General features: G+C 38.0%; 1 protein-coding gene across 6 annotated transcripts in view; it reads right to left on the bottom strand.

Annotated features, from left to right (window-relative positions):
• Nucleotides 1–16,168, bottom strand: part of DDAH1 (dimethylarginine dimethylaminohydrolase 1) — a 260,786-nt gene that overhangs the window by 69,089 nt on the left and 175,529 nt on the right. The gene's annotated exons all lie outside the window — the stretch shown is intronic.

Raw genomic sequence — 16,168 nt, 5'->3', positions numbered from 1 at the left:
TTGAGCCCTCCAAACTCTGTCCATTATCCAGTTCTAAGACTGCTTCCCCATTTTCAGGTATTTTTATTGCAATGCTCCACTCCTCAGTACCAATTTTCTGTCTATGATGCTATTAAAGGATACTGGAGGCTGGGTAATTTATAAAGAAAAAAGGTTTATTTGGCTCACAGTTCTGCAGGCTGTACAAGAAGCGTTGCACCAGCATCTACTTCTGACAAGGGCCTCAGGCTGCTTCCACTCATGGCAGAAGGGAAAGAGGAGTCATTGTGTGCAGACATCACATGGTGAGAGAGAGGAAGCAATGGAACTTGGGGAGGTGCCAAGTTCTTTTTAACAATCAGTTCCAGGGGAACTAATAGAGTGAGCACTCACTCATTACTCTGAGGATGGCACCAAGCCTTTCATGAAAGATCTGCCCCCATGACCCAAACACCTTCCACTAGGCTTCACCTCCAACACTGGGGGTCAAATTTCAACATGAGATCTGGAGAGACAAACATCCAAACTATATCACTCAACTTCTACAACTTTTGGTTCCTTGTCTGTAAATTGGAGATCACAATCGTGACTATCTCATAGGGTTGATATGATGATTAAATGAAATAATACATATAAACAGCCTTAATGAAAAGCCTGACACAAAGTGATCCCTCAATCTTAGTTATGTGCCATTACTACTATTGTTAGGAAAAAATAAACTTTCTCTTGAACACCAGTCTTATAAATACAAGTCATATAAATAGACAGTAATAGTCATTAAACTATGAGATTACAGAAATAATGTGAATGAAAAAGTCATTATATAAAAATAATTGTAAGCCTTGTTCACAGTGACCCATGAAAAAATGCAATTGGAATCATAAAAGGAAACAACACACTAAATTTGCCTCATTTTTCTGAGTACCATTTCAAAATCTGTTGTCCAGAATCATGAGAATACTTAATAAAGTGTAAAATGACGTTACATGAAAAAATCATGAAAATGTCATTATAACAACCCAGAGCCATCTCCTCTTTGGCTTATCTGGATGTAGCACCCAGTAAATCCTAGTAGATAGTAATACTCTAGGACCACCAATGGCTCTCTGAAAAATGTCACAAAGGAGAAAGTGTCACCTTCACTGTGCTCCTGATGAAGCTATTTCTATCTACTTTCAGTGTGGAGTATTTGGCATCCTGACTGACAGTCTGTTTAAAGTTCACCGGCCCAGGATTCACTTAAAGGAATTCAAATAGACGACCCCTAAGAGGCTATGTAGCAAAATGATTACATTCACAGGTTTTGAAATTAAACAACTTGGTTCAAATCCTTTTTCTGATAGTTGCTAGTTGATTGGGAAAGATACTACACTCTGAGCCTCAGTTTCCTCACCCATAAAATGATCATTAACAGTTGTTTTTAGGCCAGGTGTGGTGGCTCACACCTGTAATCCCAGCACTTTGGGAGGCTGAGGCAGGAGGATACCTTGAGCCCAGGAGTTCGAGATCAGCCTGGACAATAAAGTGAGACCCTGTCTCTACTAAAAATGAAAATTAAATGCACTCCAGCCTGGGCAACAGAGTGAGATCCTGTCTCAAAACAAACAAACAAACAAACAAAAACAAACTGGAAAAAATAAAAATAAAAGTTGTTTTTATCTCAAAGCGTTGTGATGAATAAAATGATGTTTATAAAGCTCTTAGCATGGTGACCTACTCAGTAAATGTTCAATAAATATTATTTACTAACTATTAAATTTTAGTCTGGGAGTCTAGACAATCCCATACGGAAGTCTCAGAATACCAACTCTGTGCTACTTCCAGCACTGCTGAGTTATCCATTCACTGAACAGATGTGTGTTGAGTGGCTGATGCTGTCTCAGACCCTGTGCTCAATGCTTTACTCACTTAGTTGAAATCCTCTCATCATGATGGGCTTTATAAGAGACTGTGAGCTCTGTGAGGCTAGAGTCTCTACTCTGATGTTGATGGCTATATAACCATGTAATGTACGGGGCCTGGCACAGTGCCTACCAAACAGGAGATGCTAACAAGTTTTATGGAATGAATAAATGAGCAAAGGATGAATGAATACGACACAAGGAAGATTAACTCCTTGACCTAGGGGAACTCATGTTCTAGTTGGGAGTTGGAATTAGCTCCCTAAAAGACAATGGAAGCAAAAAGTGTTAGGGAGGGAATTTTAGAGCCCACCATGCTAGTGGGCTCACCATTAGTAAAATATCAACAATTTCTGTTACAGTTATGCTAATATAATTCAGTGATAAGAGCAAAAGAATGCGTAATCAAAGTTGACGATTCTAGAAGACCTCTTAACTTCTAACGAAAAACAGAAGCATCTTTTTTACTACTTATCATAGGAAAATAAATTCTAGTCGTTTTTATATCTGAAGTCAAAAGATAGAAAGAAATATGTGGTTGCATATCTTTCTATGTTAAGTCAAGCCCAGTCCTGCCTCAGTGTCCTCACCCTATTTGCTGGTGGTTAGGGGTGTCAATCACCACCTCCCACCTCTTCTCTACCTTATGGCTAATTAGGAAGAGACAAATGACAAATAGGGATCATATATCAGCTTTATCCGGGGTCCCTTGGTAATGGCCAAATTGGAGAACTGGCAAGATCTCCTACCTTCTAGTTAGAACTGAACACAGCCTGATCTGCAATTAGAGTGAATCTGATTTAAAACCCAACTGCACCATCCTCTACTCCACACACCTGTCCCAAGACATTCTACAGCGTATGTGGGGATTATAGGAACTACAAGATGAGATTTGGGTAGGGACACAGCCAAACCATGTCACCTACTGACCTCCAGGAAAGGGAAGGGGGAAGGACTGGAGATTAGACTCCATAAAAACTTCTGAATAACAAGATTTGATAAGCTTTGGGGTTGGTGAACACATGGATGTGCTGGGATGTAATGTACCCAAAGAGGGCATGGGGTTGCCACGCCCACCCCCATACCACAGTGCCAGCTTCTTAGACGGTAGTCACAGTAAGTGGTTATTACTGCAGGGGCCTCTTTATTTGTTCTCTTCTTGAGCACTGAGATCTTAGAGCCAAAGCCATCCTAGCTCTAAGAGACCCAAAATCCAACATAAAAATGGGATCCTTAATTTCTAAACATCTGACAACTCTGCCTTCCAGTATGCCTGCCTTTTTCACATACAGAATTATGGCTCAGGAAGCTGCAAATATCAAATCTTACTACAGATAATATAGAATTATAATGGCTACTATGCAGAATGTTCCAGATGAACAAGACCATTCATATAAGTGTACTTGAATCCCAAGTTTCTATAATTAGGCAGAGAGAATGGGATTGTTATTCTAATTGGCATTCAGAAGCCTCAAACAGACAACAGGATTCTAAAATTGCTTTTTAAAAAAATTCATTGCAAAGAGCTAATAAAAAGTTACAAATGTGAGATATCATCCATACGAAGGACAGTAACATTAACCTGACTTATTCTGCTCCCCTCTGTCTTTGCCTGAATAGTCAGTCTACTAACTCTGTCTTAAATGCCTTCCTTTTCTGAAAACACAATTAAATGCTTTCTTTATAAGAAAAACCACCCCAAATTCAGGAAGTAATCCCTGAGTGACTTATACTCTTTGGACAGAAACAGAGCCAAGGGCCATAGTTTAAAAAGTTCCTAAACCTACAGAAGACCTCCAAATATTTTCTGAAGAGAAGCCAGGTGTAGTGGCACATGCCTATAACCCCAGCTACTTGGGAGGCTGAGGTGGGAGGATCACTTCAGCCCAGGAGTTTGAGGCTGCAGTGAGTTACGATTATGTCACTGCACTCCAGCCTGGGCGACAGAGTGAGACCCCATCTCTAAATAAATAAATAAATATAGAAAAATGTAGGAAAAATTTAGGGTCTTCACTGAAACTTATAACCCCAGGATATCTGAGCTCAACCAACGAATGCACATATTGGTGAGAATTAGAGAAGCCCCAAAATGGGTGAAAGATGCAGAATGGTATTACCTGACAAGCCCTGCCTGGTCCATTATGGAAAGCAGGGAAAAACTGCAAATAACTTTTTGAAAGCCATTACCAAAGTGTTTCAGTTGGATGGCAACCAACAACCTAGGCTGGCCTTTTGGCCTGCTCTGGGGCATTTCTTTAATAAATGACTGAAAAAACAGTTTCCAAAAAACTGTTGGTATTGGTGCAAACAAGCAGGACATTGGAAAAGAGACTGCCCCAAATATTTCCAGGGAAAACATTATAAACAGGCTGTCTACCCTCTGATAATCTCCACATTGACCACCAGGATTGACAGGCCTTTGGGGGAAGCTCCAGTTGTTATCCTGTAGGTAGACACCAGAACTGTGATTTCTACTTTATCTATTTATTTAAAAAAATTTTTTTTTCAATAGGTTTTGGGGAACAGGTGGTGTTTGGTTACATGAATAAGTTCTTTAGTGGTGATTTCTGAGATTCTACATTAAACTCCATTTTTGTTTTTGTTTTTGGCTTAAGCAACAAAAATGTATTGTCTCAGTTCTGGAGCCTAGCAACTTGAAATCAAGGTATCTGCAGGGTTGGTTCCTTGCTAAGGCTATGAGGAAAGCATCTGTTCTAGGCCTCGTTCCTTGGCTTATAGATAGCTGTCTTCATATTCACATTGTATTATCTTGGTATGCATGTCTATATGTCCAAATTTCCTCTTCTTACAAAGCCACAGTTATACTGAATTAGGGCCTACTCTGATTACCTCATTTTAATTTGATTACCACTGTGAAGACTCTATCTCCAGATAAGATCACATTCTGAGGTACTAGGGGTTAGGACTTCAACATATGAATTCTGAGAGGGTATCAATTCAACTCATAACATAAGTGCTGCTGAGCTCTTGTTAGAAAATGAACCCGTGGGCTGGGTGTGATGGCTCACACCTGTAATCCCAGTGCTTTGGGAGGCTGAGGCGGGCGGATCATGAGGTCAGGAGTTCGAGACCAGTCTGGCCAACATAGTGAAACCCTGTCTGTACTAAAAATACAAAAATTAGCTGGGCGTGGTGGCATGTGCCTGTAATCCCAGCTACTCGGGAGGCTGAGGCAGGAGAACAGCTTGAACCAGGGAGTCAGAGGTTGCAGTGAGCCGAGATCGCGCCACTGCACTCCAGCCTGGCAACAGAGCAAGACTCTGTCTAAAAAAAAAAAAAAAGAAAAGAAAAAAGAAAGAAAATGAACCCCTGATGACTCTCAGGCCTGACATTTCCCATTTTGAGGTGGGTCAACTACGATGCAACTACAAGGAAAGGAAGTAAAATCTCAGACTCTTCACAGATCCTGACTTCATGGGGACTGATGTAAGAATAAAAGTCCTGCAGTTTCCAAAGGTCTTTGACATGGACACTCTAAGCATCTGACATACATGGCTGATTCCTAGTATTTGGTCTCTCCTAGGTCATTTTGCTCTATAACAATAATTCAGTTGCCCATTCTTTTAATTGTTTTATTCCCTCAAACGAAATATTTATTTTGCACAAGACACTCCTTAATAGCAATAACAACATCAACAACTAATACTTATAGCATTGTTCTATACACTATGTATCATCTTTACTTCTTAAAATACCCCTCTGAAGGAGATATTATTACCTCTAGTGTACAGATCAGGAGACTGAGGCATAAGTCACACAGTTTAAACTCCACTTGTGGGGACAGTCTCTCCCTCAAAATAAAAAACAAAATTTCAGTTGTGAGGAATTTTTCTATCCATGAGTCCAGGCAAAGAAAATGCCTTCTTTGTCCTATTCATTAGAGGGCTCTACCCTGAAGACAGTGATCCAATTAATAAACAATCTAAAATGACCATCTATTGTACTAAATTGGTCTCTAAAATACAACTTTCTAACATTTAGCTATTTAAAAACCCCTTGTAAAAGAAATTTACATCTATAAAGAAAATCTCCATTTCTAAGGGCTTCTCTTTCTTTGCACCTAAAACCATTAGAAATTTTTACAGTGAGAAGACATTGGCTTAAAATTCACATAACAAACCTTAACTGTGTTTATAGTACTTTTCCTGCCCATCTTGTCTTATGGGGTCTTAATCTTTGCCCTTGTTTCAGCAAATAATGGTGTTTAGATCTCAGTTGTGTGCTTTGAGATGTAAATTTTCTACATTGTCTCACCTAAGAGTCATGCCTTTGGAATGACAAATTTAGGGTTGCCTAGCTAACAATAAATTAAAACAGCAGAACAGGTAATCAGGAGATTGATAATCTAAAGAAGAAAGAGAAACTATTGAAAAACTGGCAAATAGAGAATCTTATAAAAGCTCTAAGATCTGCTTCTGGCTGTGTGTCTGTATGTCTACATGTGTTATATGTATGTGATATTTTGCTACCAAAATATATGAAAAAGCTTTAATTAATTGGCTTAAAGAAAAAGTAAGTGACAAAATATAATATTTCATCAGAAAAACTGCACTAAATGCTATGGTTTGCTGTGTGTCTGCACCAAAATTCGTGTTGAAATTTAACTGCCAATATAACAATGTGGGGAGGTAAAGTCTTTAAGAGATGATTAGGTCAATCACATAGATTAATGTCTTTCTCATGAGACTGGGTTAATTCCACAAGACTGGATTAGTTCTCAAAGGAAAACAGGTTGTTATAAGGTGAGGTCACGCCTGTGTTTTATCCCTTTTCCATGCCTGCTTTCCCTTCTGTTTCTCCACCATGTTATGATGCAACATGAGACACTCACCAGAAGCTGACCAGATGGGCTGCCCCGTCTTGGACTTTCCAGCCTCTAGAATAATGAGCTAAATAAACCACTTTTCTTTATAAATTACCAAGTCTTTGGTATTTTGTTATAGCAAAAGAAAACAGGCTAAGAGACTAACTCAAATACCTTTCAGTTCATGTGACAGGTAAATCTTTGGTAAATAAGGCTAGTTCAATAAAACAGTGTGTCTTCTGACCAACAAAATAACCTCATATTTAACTTTAGGGCTCTTGTTTAGGTAGCAACTAACATTGGCATACTGTAAAAATGGTTAACAAGGAAATAACTTGAGATAGTGGCTAGCTTTGTTTAACGACCAATTGAAGCATAATTTTTAAGAACAAGTAAATTAGGTGAAAGTAAATGAGTTAAAGGTTTTAAATAAACTCTTCATAGTTTCAAAAATCTTAAAGTAACATAATCTTAAAGTCATATGATTAAGTAATATTCCTGAAATGTCAGCCATTTCCAAGTAAGTTAGAATACTGACCCATTAATTGCTAAAAATGATTAAAGTATAGATACTTTGTCATCTTGTGTTGTTATAAAATGTTGGCATATGATAGTTCAAAATTGCTTACTTCTTAGGTTTCACTAGAAATTAAGGTTACTAAAAGTTAAAAATTCTAATTAATATATGTAATTATATATGCAAAGTATACCAAGAGAAAGTAAAATGTGTTTTGGGTGAAAAAATTTATAAAAAGTCATGAGAATATATTTTTGTAGAAAAGAGTTATTTCAGCTAATTCAAAGGTTAAAGGCTTTTCACAATAAAGATTTATGAAGAAAATGGAAACAAGGCAGGAAGGAACTATTAAGTAGGAAAAAGAGATACAAAAAAGTTGTAAGTCTGAGAATATATTTTTGGTAAAGAAAGTTGAAAACAGACTAATTTTTTTGAATGACAATTCTGTGTGGTCAGAAAGATGAGGGAAAAAGAAAAGTAAATTTTTGCCCTAAGGTAGAATGACTGCTTGTTTCAATATGAAAACGAGGAGATTGGGCGCAGTGGCTCATTCCTGTAGTCCCAGCACTTTGGGAGGCCAAGGTGGGTGGATCACCTGAGGGAGGGAGTTCAAGACCAGCCTGACCAACATGGAGAAACCCTGTCTCTACTAAAAATACAAAATCAGCTGGGCGTGGTGGTGCATGCCTGTAATCTCAGCTACTCGGAAGGCTGAAGGAGGAGAATCGCTTGAACCTGGGAGGCAGAGATTGCGGTGAGCTGAGATCGCACCATTGCACTCCAGCCTAGGCAACAAGAGTGAGACTCCATCTCAAAAAAAAAAAAAAGAAAAAAGAAAAAGAAGTGAAGGTTTGAGCAAGCTGCACGAGGTCTTTGCAAGTTTTAGAAGATTTAAGGAAGATGAATCTTATGAAGGGAATTTTGAGTGTGATCAAGTTGGCTAAAATTAAAAAAGAATTGTTTTTAGGTTTTTCTAAAAATTAAGCTTTATTTTTAAAATTTTAAAACAAGGTTTTCTTGATGTGTACTGATCTTTTCTTATTAAAAAATTGTGAGACTTTTTAGGTATGTGGCCTAGAAAAGAAAGATTATGTATTTTGTCAAAATAATTTCTGTGCTTCATGTTTTCTTTCTTAGGTCATTAATTACTTAGGAAAACTGAGTCTCCTCTTTATTATAAGAGTTAAGATTTTCTACAGCTATGTAACTTCTTTTGAAGTATTTTAATTATCATTGTGGCTAAATGAGTATTATATTCAAACACTTGATCAAAAATGTGATCCTATTTTTGATCAAGTGTTTGAATCTTTTTGACAAACTTCCCAAAATGAAATTCTAAGTCTCCTTGTCTTAGTCCCTTTAGAGCTGCTATAAAGGAATACCTAAGGCTGGATAATTTATGAAGAAAAGAGGTTTACTTGACTCACAGTTTTGCTGGCTGGAAGACTGGGCATCTGACAAAAGCCTCAGGAAGCTTCCACTTATGGCAGAAAGCAAAAGGGAGTCACAGTACAGAGATCACATGGCCACAGAGGGAGCAAGAGAGGAGTGGGGAGGTGACAGGCTCTTTTAAACAACCAGCTCTCACAGGAACTAATAGAATGGAAACTCATTCATCGCAAAGAAGACACCAAGCCGTTCATGAGGGATCCATCCCCATGACCCAAACACCTCCAATTAAGCCCCACCTCCAGCATTGGGGATCAAATTTCAACATGAGATTTGGGGGACAAACATCCAAACCACAGCCACCTGGAAGTCCAAAAGAGAGATATTAAACCAATTAGGTTTATTTGATATGTTAAATTATATAGGAAATATTGTCAATAAGAGATAACGTTTAACCGTCTTTTCCTTACATTTGTATAGATATGATATTAAAATATTTATTCAGGCCAGGTGTGGTGGCTCACACCTGCAATTCCTGCACTTTGGGAGGCTGAAGTGGGCAGATTGCTTGAGTCCAGGAGTTCAAGACCACCCTGGGCAACATGGTAAAACCCTATTGCTATAAGAAATACAAAGAATAACCAGGCATGGTGGCACACAGTTGTAGTCCTAGCTACTTGGGAGGCTGAGAGGTGGGAGGATCGCCTGAGCCCAGGAGGCAGAGGCTGCAGTGAGCCATGATCACATCACTGCACTCCAGGCTGGGTGATAGTGTGAGACCCTGTCTTAAAAAAAAAAAAAGGTTTTTCAAAATTGCATTAAATTTCTAGAAATCAATCATAATTTTGGTTATTATGTTAAAATGTTGTATGCCACAGAAATAACACAATTTCTTTGTCAGCTGCATCATTATGGACTCTCATCAGGTTTTCAATGATGGCTATTTTAAGTCTTATTGTCCTCAGTTAATTGCTTTATTCTGATGCTGTTCTGAAAGCTTTTTGCAAGAACCATAATCTTCAAAGAAGTTCATGGAAAGAATGGAAAAAATTCTGACAAGTACAGGTTTGTGACAACTTTGAGATAGCACTGGATTGGGTAAGAATTTGTAGAACTCTAAGAAAGAAACTGGTAGTTTAGTGAAACTATCAACTAAGATCAAACAGAGCAAGAACTAATTACATTAGACTGAAAAACTGATAAGGAAAAAGTAAGGGTTTTTATTGCTTTTTTATTTAAAACAATGCTGGTTCTCTTAATGTTTTATTTTCCAGATTTAAGAAAATGATTTTTTAAAGCTATCTCTAGCTCACAATGGTTTGGTAGAGTATACTTTTATAAACAAAAATTGAAACATTCCATCTTTCTCCTTAATATGATTATTTTCATAAGCTCAATAAGAATTTGCTCTCTGTATTACACAATACAATTGGAAACACTGGTTTAATTACCAAGGCTTTGACTGAAATGTAATATTTGAGAATTAATAGAATGCCTCGCTTCAAGGATTCCCAGTGTGATACAGTTTGGATGTTTATCCCCTCTAAATCTCATGCTGAAATCTGATCCCCAGTGTTGAAGGTAGGGCCTGGTGGGAGGCCTCTCTCGCTATGTGACTCTACTGACTCCCCTAGCCTCCTACCATAAGTAAAAGCTTTCTGAGCCCCTCACCGGAAGTTGAGGAGATGCTGGTGCCATGCTTCTTATATAGCCTGCAGAGCTGTAAGCCAAATAAACCTCTTTTTTTTTTTTTCATAAATTACCCAGTCTCACATATTCCTTTATAGCAACACAAAGTGGACTTACACACAGCATTACAGTGAGTGAGTAAAAAGTTGTCACTTCCTGGCAGGCCTAGGAACCTCAAGACACTAGATAACCATAGACAAAGTCTGATGTCGGCCTTGGTTTGGCTTCCTAGTGATGAGAGGTTTTTAAAAGTATAATCTGAGATTGTTTGTCAAAATTTCCAGCAAATCAAATTTAAAAAGAACTGTGTGGTTATTCTTGCTGTACTTATATACAAATAATCAGGTGAAGTTTAATGAGACGAAACTTATTTTGCAAACAAATTAGTCTTACTCTGATTATCTTTGGTAGAAATGGGGGTGATTATAGACAGAAAAATTATGTTGCAAAAGAAAAACTATAGTACACCTTTTAGTAGATTGTAGCCTTGTTCACTTTTTCCCTAGACTGGACTGGATCCTGAATTCTTTTAGTGCACTACCTCCAGTATCTAGCTTCAACTCTTCAACTAAGAGCAAAAGTGCTAAGCTGGACAACTTGATATAAATTTCAAGGGACAAGTCTCATGTGTGATGTGCGTGCCATACAGAGAGTTCACCAGAATATCTAACACCACAACCAGGGACATTCAAACTGCAAACCAGGATGAGAATTTGCTAACTGCATGCCGTGGACAGCTTTTCCCAAGGCCATCAGACGAAGACTTCTTATGATATTCTTACCCCTCTTAATTTTTCCTTGCTTATGCCTACTTCTTTCGCTTGGCAGAATAAGGCTATGGTTAAAGTTTCACAATCCTTAGTTTTTGTGAGTAATCTGACAGCATGTTGAATCTGTTATGTCAAATCTGAATCTTTAAAAAACCTGAGATCCTTTAGTCCACCTAGTGGGTAACTTCAGCAACATCCCTAATATCCCTAATGCAACTGTTTGTTCAAATTGTACTAGTGATCTCTTTTATAGAGTTAGTACTGTCTGTTTTAATTTAACCCATTCCTGGAATGCTATATGATAGAATTGCTACCGACTAAATGAATAGGGAGAAATCCGTGCAATTGCTAATACTTCTTGTTACCCATAGATATAATGAGTATCCAGCCTGGCTCATTCTTTGATCTATTTAATTTCAGTTGGTTTAGTTTATGGGGATCCTAGATAAAGGAGCATACTCCAAACTCCTGGCATTATCCTTTTGATAGTCATAATAGTAGTTTCTCTGGTACGCTATATCCTCTCGAAAAGTTTTAAAGGTTGCACACAGCCATTCATCAAACACCAAAGAGTCTCTTTTCTGCTGGAATGACAAAAACTCAAAGAAATGCATGATGATGAGTACACCATAACCTATGAATGACTTGTAGAGACCAGAAACCCAGCATGATAATAAGAGTAGCATTAATGCCCTTAGTTTTGGTCATGCACTCACCCAGGTGAAAGCATGACTGAAAGGGGAAAATTGTTAAATACAAAATATAGGAGGCCATTGTTTTGGACTAAGCTTCTGCACTAGGCCCCACAGCTCCTGCATTAGGCCCCAACAGATTTGACTAAAAATCAAAATGGAGTTATCCATGCCGAAGTTCCACATCACCAAACTGAAACTAAGTTGTTATATAACATTCCAAGAAAGCAGGAGAGAGAGATAGCAGCCAATTTCCCAAATAGGCCAATTTCAATCTTCAATCAGTAGGATAATAGTTTCCTCTGTTTTAATCCTTAAAAGTAACCTGATGCTAACCAATCTTTCTATTTTTCTGCCTCCCTGTCCCTGCCTTTCAAGGAAAGTAACTTTGAAATAATCAATCTGTTTTTTGTTCTTCATTTTTGCTTTCCTTAGCCCTTTCTGTCTATAAAACCAACCCCTTCTGTTCAACTCACTGGCAAATTTATTGTATTTTATGGCATAAAATGTTGCCTGATCCTAGAATTGCAATAAAGCCAACCGTGATCTTTAAAACTAAATCTATTGTAATTTTGTTCTTGAAATGCCCAAGTGGACTCAAATATTTTTTTCTTTGGAGAATCTTGGTCTTGTTTTGCTGCATCCCAGCCAACTGTTTAGCAAAAAAACCTTGAGCTCACTGGCATTATTTATCAAAAACAATCAGGGAGGAATGCCTGAAGGACACATAGTCTACTCTTGCAGGAATTCCTTTCTTTCCTTTTTTTTTTTTTTGAGACGGAGTCTCAATCTGTTGCCCAGGCTGGAAGTACAGTGGTGCAATCTCGACTCACTGCAACCACCACCTCCTGAGTTCAAGCAATTCTCCTGCCTCAATCTCCCGAGTAGCTGGAATTACAGGTGTGTGCCACTATGCCCAGCTTTTTGTTGTTGTTGTTTTTTGTATTTTTAGTAGAGAGAGGGTTTTGCCATGTTGGCCAAGCTGGTCTTGACTTCCTGATCTCGGGTGATCTGCCTACCTGGGCTTCCCAAAGTGCTGGGATTACGACGTGAGCCACTGTGCCTGGCCTACTCTTGCAGAAATTCTAAAATGTACATCTAATTAGATAGTTTACTTTCTATAATATTGAATTAACTGAACTGTACCTACTGGTAAAAATGTGGTAGATGATGCTATTTATATCATTACGCACTGTCCACATGGGACCCCCAGGAAGAAATTTTTCTCTGAGCTTAGTAGTAATCACATTTTCACTTCTCAGAATCTGACCTGCCTGTATCTTTAGGCCCTCATAGACTAAAATACCCACCAGGTTCACTTCTTTATGCTGGTGGTTAGAAAGCTTTCAGTGGAATTTGTGACCCATCTGTAACAGTGTGTAGACCATATATTGTGTTCCTGGCCACCTAATGGTAATCATTTTATCTTATTCCTATATCCATCTTTTGATTGGTTCTACCTTTATTATATATATCCTTCCAAGCTGCCTTCTATCCCTTCGGCAGTACAATGGTACATAAATGAAAACCATAAAAATGTAAGCAGAGAGATATGATCCATGCCCACAATGTGATTGCCTTCTTCAAAGACATTGTAGGCAAATGTCCAGGGTTTCTAAAGCTTTATATAATACGAGAACATTGGGCTAAAGAGTGAATACTTTTGAGTACAGCAGACTAACACTATCTCTCATCATTAAAAGGCGATCTTGGTGCTGCTCAAATGTAGCTTTCATAATACACTGCCCTGACACAGTCTAGCAATACAATTACAGGAATCGATCTTTTTTTCTAACAGGTTACAGTTCTAAAATGAAGAGGGCCTACTATGAAAACATTCATGAAAAGTGAAATCTTTCATTATTGGTATCTTCTTTTTACCTGGATTTATTCACTTCCTTGGAGCAGTAGAGAATGACTAAATACATCAGATAAAGATAGTCTAAATAGCACATAAAGAAGAGCATGGTTTATATTTACTTTTAGGAAAAAGAGTTGTAATGAGGATGAAATATAATTTTACCTTGGATTTTAAGAGACGCAGCTTTTCTTTTTTCTTTTCTTTTTCTTTCTTTTTTTTTTTTTTTTTGAGGAGGGTTTCACTCTATTGCCCATGCTGGAGTACAGTCGCATGACCAAGGTTCACTGTCACCTTGATCTCCTGGGCCCAAGCAATCCTCCCATCTCAGCCTCCCAAGTAGCTGGGACTACAGGCGCACACTACCATGCCCAGCTAATTTTTAACGATTTTTTTTGTAGAGATGGGGTTTCACCACGTTGTCCAGGCTGGTCTCAAACTCCTGCACTCAAGTGATCCACCCACCTCGGCCTCCCAAAGTGCTGGGATTATAGGCATGAGCCACTGCACCTGACTAAGAAGCAGCTTTTGAGCTCTTAAAATTCCTATTATTGAACTGTAGAATTAGATTTTCAGTTATATGTAATTTTGTTTTAAAAAGAAGCACAATTACTATCTTACTTAAAAGAAAACATTTTCAAAACTATTTTGCATCTTGTTCCTTTTTAATGTGTTCTGAAGGCAATGTATTTTATTTTACTTTAATTAATTTTTTTAGAGACAGGGTCTTGCTATGTCACCCAGGCTAGAGTGCAGTGCTGCAATCACAGCTCACTACAGCCTCAAACTCTTGGGCTCAAGCAATCCTCCTGCCTCAGCCCCTCAAATGGCTAAGACTACAGGTATGCAACCACCACTCCCAGCTAATACTTCTATTTTTTTTTTTTTTTTTTTTTTTGGTACAGACAGGGTCTCACTACGTAGCCCAGGCTTATCTTGAACTTTTAGCCTCAGTGATCCTCCTGCCTTGGCCTCTGAAAGTGCTGGGATTACAGGTGTGAGCCACTGTGCCCAGGCCTGAAAGTACAGTCTTTTTAAAAATCTGCCTCCAATTTCTTTCTTCTAGCCAGGGTCTAAGTGTGAATGCTTTTCTTCAAGCAGAGTCTTTCAACTATAGCAAATAAGGCTACTTGTCAAACTATTCTTATAGACAAAATATTTTCAAAAATATTTTCAGTACAAATTAATTTACCATGCTGTTTTTATCTCAGATTTGATATTTTCTTCAGAAATGTATAATTTCAGTTACAAATACTAAGATATAAAAATGCTTTGTATATTTTTCTGGTAAATATAGCTGAACTAAGGTTACATTTCTAGAAAACACAATTAATAAAAATCTTCTGGCCGGACGCGGTGGTTCACACCTGTAATCCCAGCACTTTGGGAGGCCAAGGCGGTGGATCACGAGGTCAGGAGATCGAGATGATCCTGGCCAACATGGTGAAACCCCGTCTCTACTAAAAATACAAAAAATTAGCCAGACACGGTGGTGGGCACCTGTAGTCCCAGCTACTCGGGAGGCTGAGACAGGAGAATGGTGTGAACCCGGGAGGCAGAGCTTGCAGTGAGCCGAGATAGCGCCACTGCACTCCAGCCTGGGTGACAGAGCGAGACTCCATCTCAAAAAAAAAAAAAAAAAATCTTCTGACAATTCTCATGTTTTGCTCCAAAAATATTAGTTTAACCTCAACAGATACCTGTTTTCTTAAGAATGCTGGGTATGTACCCATGGAGGAGTGTCTGTTCCAAGTGATAAGAAGGGATCTGTGTGTGCTGGCTGTGGACTGGGACTGTCCCTTAGGGACCGCTAATGTTTGATCTGGTGAGTAACAATCACAAGTTTGAGGGAAATTTTCCCTTGGATATGTAAACTCCTAGATTTACCACATATATACATATACCTATATATATATGAATATATATATGAATATGTATGTGAATATATATGTGTGTATATATACGCACACACACATGCATGTACACATATATACATATACATATATGTGTATGTATATATATGTATGTAAAGTAAAACAGAATAGTTATATCCAAAGAAAAAAAAATCTGAAAAGAATCATTCAAAACGTGCGAGACACATTGTACTTAAAATGTACTTGAAGGCTTGTTTCTGTAAGGGTTGCCTAAACATCCCTAGGCTCTACTCTTCAGGAATCTTATTTCCAGGCACAGTGTCCTGGAGCATTTGCAATTTTTCAATTGGAACTCTCAGCACTTTACTTTAAAAATAGTCTAAAGTCAGAAACTGAAATAGTGATCTATTTTTCAACCCCCAAGTTGCTCCTTAGTCAATATAACGCTGAACATTTCTGAACAAAGGATTCTTAAGGCTGGCTGTGGTTCAGGCAAGTCCTAAACTTATTAAGGGTAAAATAAGTTATTCACAAAAGAAAAAATATATAGTCTATTCTCAGTTGGAGAAAGATCTATTTTCCCCCAAAACTGAATTATGTATTAAATCAGTTCAAATTTTATTTTGGACCATTAATCTGTAATTTAACATAGTTGTTAAAATAAATGGATGTTT

This window comes from Pan troglodytes, chromosome 1 (assembly GCF_028858775.2).
Source record: "Pan troglodytes isolate AG18354 chromosome 1, NHGRI_mPanTro3-v2.0_pri, whole genome shotgun sequence".
In the NCBI taxonomy this organism is placed as follows: Eukaryota; Metazoa; Chordata; class Mammalia; order Primates; family Hominidae; genus Pan; species Pan troglodytes.
This window is presented reverse-complemented; position numbering and strand designations above follow the sequence as displayed.